General features: G+C 62.9%; 1 pseudogene; it reads left to right on the forward strand.

Annotated features, from left to right (window-relative positions):
* Positions 1–4,626: 4,626 nt before the first annotated feature.
* LOC144771386 (18S ribosomal RNA) lies at positions 4,627–5,307 on the forward strand (annotated as a pseudogene).
* The last annotated feature ends 256 nt before the right edge of the window (positions 5,308–5,563 follow it).

Here is a 5,563-nt window from a genome sequence, read left to right on the forward strand (position 1 = left end):
ATGGGCTCCATGGGTCCCAGGCAGTCCTCCCCCGGGTGCCTGGGGCTCCCTCCTCCAGGCCAGCGGCATGGCAAAGTGCCCGGGACAGGCTCCATGTGTCTTGGGCAGTCCTCCCCAGGCGTCCGGGGCTCCCTCCTCCAGGCCAACGGCATGGCAAATTGTCCAGGGCAGACTCCATGGTTCTCGGGCGTCCGGGGTTCCCTCCTCCAGGCCAACAGCGTGGCAAAGTGCCCGGGACGGGCTCCATGGTTCCCGGACAGTCCTTCCCCGGGAGTGCGGGGCTCCCTCCTCCAGGCCAACGGCGTGGCAAAGTGCCCGAGACGGGCTCCATGGGTCCCGGGCAGTCCTCCCCCGAGCATCCGGGGCTCCCTCCTCCAGGCCCACGGCATGGCAAAGTGCCCGGGATGGGCTCCATGTTTTCCGGGCAGTCCTCCCCCAGGCGTATGGGCCCAAGAGCTCCAGTAGTCCTCCCCGTGCCTGAGGCCCAGCCGGGGTCCCTGAGCCCTGCCCTGCGCGGGCAGGCGGGAGCCCTACCGCGAAGGCTCGGGGTGGGCAGCCAGGAGTCCTTTCGGTCCCGGCCATGTGGTCGCACTTTTCCCCTCGGCCATCTGTTCACACGCAATGCTTTCCAATGGGGCGACCAGATGGCCGGTCTTCCCTGGAAGTCCCGATGAGGTGCCATTTGCCTCCCCGATCCCATGACATGGCAAAGTGCCCGGGACGGGCTCCATGGTTCCCGGGCAGTCCTCCCCCGGGCGTCCGGGGCTCCCTCCTCCAGGCCAACGGCTTGGCAAAGTGCCCAAGTGCCCAAGATGGGCTCCATGGTTCCCTGGCGTCTGGGGCTCCCTCCTCCAGGCCAACGGCATGGCAAAGTGCCTGGGATGGGCTCCATGGTTCCCAGGCAGTCCTCCCCCGGGCATCCAGGACTTCCTCCTCCAAGCCAACGGCGTGGCAAAATGTCCTGGATGGGCTCCAGGGCTCCCTTCTCCAGGCCAACGGCATGGCAAAGTGCCTGGGACTGGCTCCATGGTTCCCAGGCATCCTCCCCCGGGCGTCCGGGGCTCCCTCCTCCAGGCCAATGGCATGGCAAAGTGCCCAAGATGGGCTCCTTGGTTCCCGAGCAGTCCTCCCCGGGGCATCCGGGGCTCCCTCCTCTAGGCCAACCGCGTGGCAAAATGTCCTGGATGGGCTCCATGGGTCCCGGGCAGTCCTCCCCCAGGCGTCCGGGCCCGACAGCTCTGATGGTCCTCCCCGTGCCTGAGGCCCAGCCAGGTTCCCCAAGCCCCCGATCCCTGCCCTGCGTGGGCAGGCGGGAGCCCTAACACGAAGGCTTGGTGTGGGCAGCTAGGAGTCCTTTCGGTCCCGGCCATCTGGTCGCACCTTTCCCCTTGGCCATCTGGTCGAACCCAGTGCTTTGCAATGAGGTGACCAGATGGCCGAACTTCCCTGGAAGTCCTGATGAGGTGCAATTCACCTCCCGATCCCAGCGAGGGCTCCTGGGGGTCAGGTGCATCCACGCCCTGGGTCCCCTCCATCACTCGGTGCACGCAGGTTCCCAGAAAGAGGCGTAGCCTTTCTCTGGATTACTAGGGACAAGGTACTCTGGGACCCCTCTCGGCCTAGTGGTCCTCAGCCGGCAGCTGGACAAGCCAGGATGCCGCCCCAGCCCTGGGTTCGTCCTTGGGCCTGCCGCATGGCTGGCTGCCCTGGATGGGGTCCGGCGTGCTCGGGGAGGCTTCCACTGCGCCTCTGGGCCTGGGAGCACCAGCTGGATCCAGGTGCCTGGCCGGGCCCTGGGTCGGGTGCCCTGGCCCTGGGCCCTGTCCCCCAGCCTGCCGCACTGCCAAAGGCCCGGGATGGGGTTTTGTTGTGCCCAGGGAGCCTCCCTTTGCTTGGCTGGGTTCAGAGGCTCCAGTCGGGGCCCCTGAGGCCCCCATGGAGGGTGGCCTCCCCACCCCGGGCTCCATCCTCGGTCCTGCCGTGTGGCAGGGTGCCCAGGAAGGTGCCCAGCAGGCCCAGGGAGGCTTCCCCTGTGCCTCTGGGAGCCCCAGCTTGGTCCAGGAGTCCGGCCGGGCCCCGGGTTGGGTGCTCCCACCTTGGGCCCTGTCCCCGAGCCTGCCACACTGCCAAAGGCCCAGGACGGGGTTCTGTTGTGCCTGGGGAGCCTCCCCTTGCTTGGCTGGTTTCAGGAGCTCAGGTTCCCTGAAGGCCGCGGGGAGGGCGGCCTTCCCACCCTGGGCTCTGTTCGTGGTCCTGCTACATGGCAGTGTGCCCGGGACGGGTTCCAGGGGGCCCGGGGAGGCATCCCCATGTGCCTCCAGGCTTGGGAGCCCCCTATGGGTCCAGGGACCCTGCCGGACCCCGGGTCGGATGCTCTGGCGCCGGGCCCCATCCCCTGGCCTGCTGCCCCACCAAGGGTCCAGGACAGGGGTCCGTCAGTCCCCTGCTTGTCAAGGTGTTCGCGAGCCCCTGTGTTGGAGGGCCCTTCAGGTCCCCCTCGTAGCCTCCAAGGCTGTTGCCCCGCTTGTGGCCTGGGCCTCCGGTCCCCCATGCCTCGGTGCCCGCTCACTCTTTTGTTTGGGCACAGAGTGACCAGATGGCTTCCCTTTCGTGCCCGGCCATCTGGTCGCTCAGATCCCCTTGGTCATCTGGTCGTTCAGATCCCCTCAGCCATCTGGTCACTCATATCCTCTCGGCCATCTGGTCGATCAGATCCCCTCGGCCATCTGGTCACCCGCAATGCTATCCTATGGGGGCGACCAGATGGCCTAGCTTCCCTGGAAGTCCCAATGAGGGTCCATTTACCTCCCCGATCCCAGCGAGGGCTCCAGGAGGTCGGGTACTTTTGCACCTTCGGTCCCCTCTGTCACCTCGTGTGCATGGATTACAAGAAAGGAGGGTAATTTTCCTCTGCAATACTAGGGAGAGGGTCAGTCAGACCTCTGTGATGTCCGGCGATTCGGAAACAGGTGAAGGCAGAGCCCGTGCCGGTCCGCCGGGACCCCACCTGCCTCTCAGCCCCTTGCCGATGGTCCTTTTTCTCCGAGTTTTCTCAGGTAGACCTCTGTGAGGTCTGGTGATGCTGAGACGGGGGAATGCAGCACCCGGGCCCGCCGGCCAGGGTCCCTAGGGGCCCGGGTATGCACCTGCCTCTCAACCCCTTCCTATGGTCCTCTTTCTCTGAGTTTTTTTCCTCAGTCAGACCTCCGTGAGGTTCGGCGATGCTGAGTCGGGGAAAGGCGGCACCCGGGCTGGCCCACTGGGGCCCCCAGGGGCCCATGTACGCACCTGCCTCTCATCCTCTTCCCGATGGTCCTTTTTCTCTGAGTTGCTCAGGCTGACCTCCGTGAGGTCTGGTGATGCTGAGACCGGGGAAGGTGGCACACGGGCCTGCCCGCCGGGGCCCCCAGGGGCCCGGGTATGCACCTGTCTCTCGGCCCCTTCCCGATGGTCCTTTTTATCTGAGTTTGCTCGGGCTGACGTCTGTGAGTTCCGGAGATGCTGCGATGGGGAAGGCAGCACCAGAGCCCACCCGCTGGGGCCCCTGGGTCCTGGGTACGCACCTGCCTCTCAGCCCCTTCCCAATGGTCCTTTTTCTCCCGAGTCTGCTTGCCCCGGGAGCAGGTAGACAGGGGATGCTAAGCCAGCTAAGGCATCCCCTGTGCAGGGCGGCCTGCCAGGGGATGCCCCGGCTGCACTCTGATCGATTGCGCACTCCCGGTCCGTTCAGGGATGGACTGCTTGCCCAGCCTCAGCTGCTGTTTCAAGCAAAGAGCTTCCACCCCGCATGGACCATCTGACTTGAGGGCCTGCCACCTGGCGGAAGGCCCTTAACCCAGCAGAGCGAAGGGTGAGTGGCCCTGGCACCTCATGCCCCCCAGTGGTCTGACCCAAGCGGAAGGGGTCGGGTGGCGCCAGGCCCTCGGATGACTGGTGCCCAGCAGATCCGTAGGCCCCGCGTGCCACACCGTCACCCCTCTCTGCCCAGCACATTTCCACAGCAGCTCGGAATGACTGTTCCCAGGGGTGCCGCTGCCGCCAGGCCCCGGCACCCCTGTATCTCGCTCAGGCTGCGCCTCGGCCCGCCTCTCCCTCCCGTGGGTAATTCCAACTCCAATAGCGTATATGAAAGTTGTTGCAGTTAAAAAGCTCGTAATTGGATCTTGGGATCGAGCTGGTGGTCCGCCGCGAGGCGAGCTACCGCCTGTCTCAGCCCCTGCCTCTCGGCGCCCACTTGATGCTCTTGACTGAGAGTGTTGGCGGTCTGAAGCATTAACTTTGAAAAAATGAGAGTGTTCAAAGCAGGCCGGTCGCCTGAATACTTCAGTTAGGAATAATGGAATAGGACTCCGGTTCTATTTTGTTTGTTTGCATGACTGGGGCCATGATTAAGAGGGACAGCCGGGGGCATTCGCATTGTGAGGCAAGAAATACTTGGACCGGGGCAAGACGAACCAAAGCGAAAGCATTTTGCCAAGAATATTAATCAAGAACAAAAGTCGGAGGTTCAAAGACGATCATATACCGTTGTAGTTATGACCATAAACGATGCCGACTAGCGATCCAGCGGCGTTATTCCCATGACCTGCCGAGCAGCTTTCAGGAAACCAAAGTCTTTGGGTTCTGGGAGGAGTATGGTTGCAAAGCTGAAACTTAAAGGAATTTACTGAAGGGCACCACCAGGAGTGGAGCCTGTGACTTAATTTGGCTCAACCCGGGAAACCTCACCAGCCCGGACACGGAAAGGATTGACAGATTGATAGCTCTTTCTTGATTCTGTGGGTGGTGGTGCATGGCCGTTCTTAGTTGGTGGAGCGATTTGTCTGTTTAATTCCGTGACTCCTCCATGCTAACTAGTTACGCGACCCCCAGCGGTCAGCGTACAACTTCTTAGAGGGACAAGTGGCGTTCAGCCACACGAGATCGAGCAATAACAGGTCTGTGATGCCCTTAGATGTCTGGGGATGCATGCGTGCTACAGTGAACGGAACAGCATGTGTCTACCCTTCGCCGACAGATGCGGGTAACCCGCTGAACTCCATTCGTGATAGGGATTAAGGATTCAAATTATTTCCCATGAACGAGGAAATCCCAGTAAGTGCAGGTCATAAGCTCGCGTTGATTAAGTCCCTGCCCTTTGTACACACCGCCCGTCGCTACTACCAATTGGATGGTTTAGTGAGGTCCTCGACTCGGCCTCGCCGGGGTTGGCAAAGGCCCTGGTGGAGAGCCGAGAAGACGATCAAACTTGATTATCTAGAGGAAGTAAAAGTCAGAACAAGGTTTCCGTAGGTGAACCTGCGGAAGGATCATTAACGGCAGAGCGGCCCGAGCGACGATGGCACCAGCCCAAAGCCCTCGGCCGTCTCTTGCAAGCACACACCGTAGGCCCAGGGCCTGGCCCTGCCCTGGCATGCCCCGGCTGGCGGAGAGGTCCGCGGTCGCATGGGATTCCTGGGTGAGGACCGGGACTTTGGCAGGCCTCTTTCTCCTGAGGAGGGCCAGACCGACGCAAGAGGGACTGGGCATGGGGGGCTGCCCCCGTCCCCTGTCCCTCTCTGAG

This window comes from Lissotriton helveticus, chromosome 7 (assembly GCF_964261635.1).
Source record: "Lissotriton helveticus chromosome 7, aLisHel1.1, whole genome shotgun sequence".
In the NCBI taxonomy this organism is placed as follows: Eukaryota; Metazoa; Chordata; class Amphibia; order Caudata; family Salamandridae; genus Lissotriton; species Lissotriton helveticus.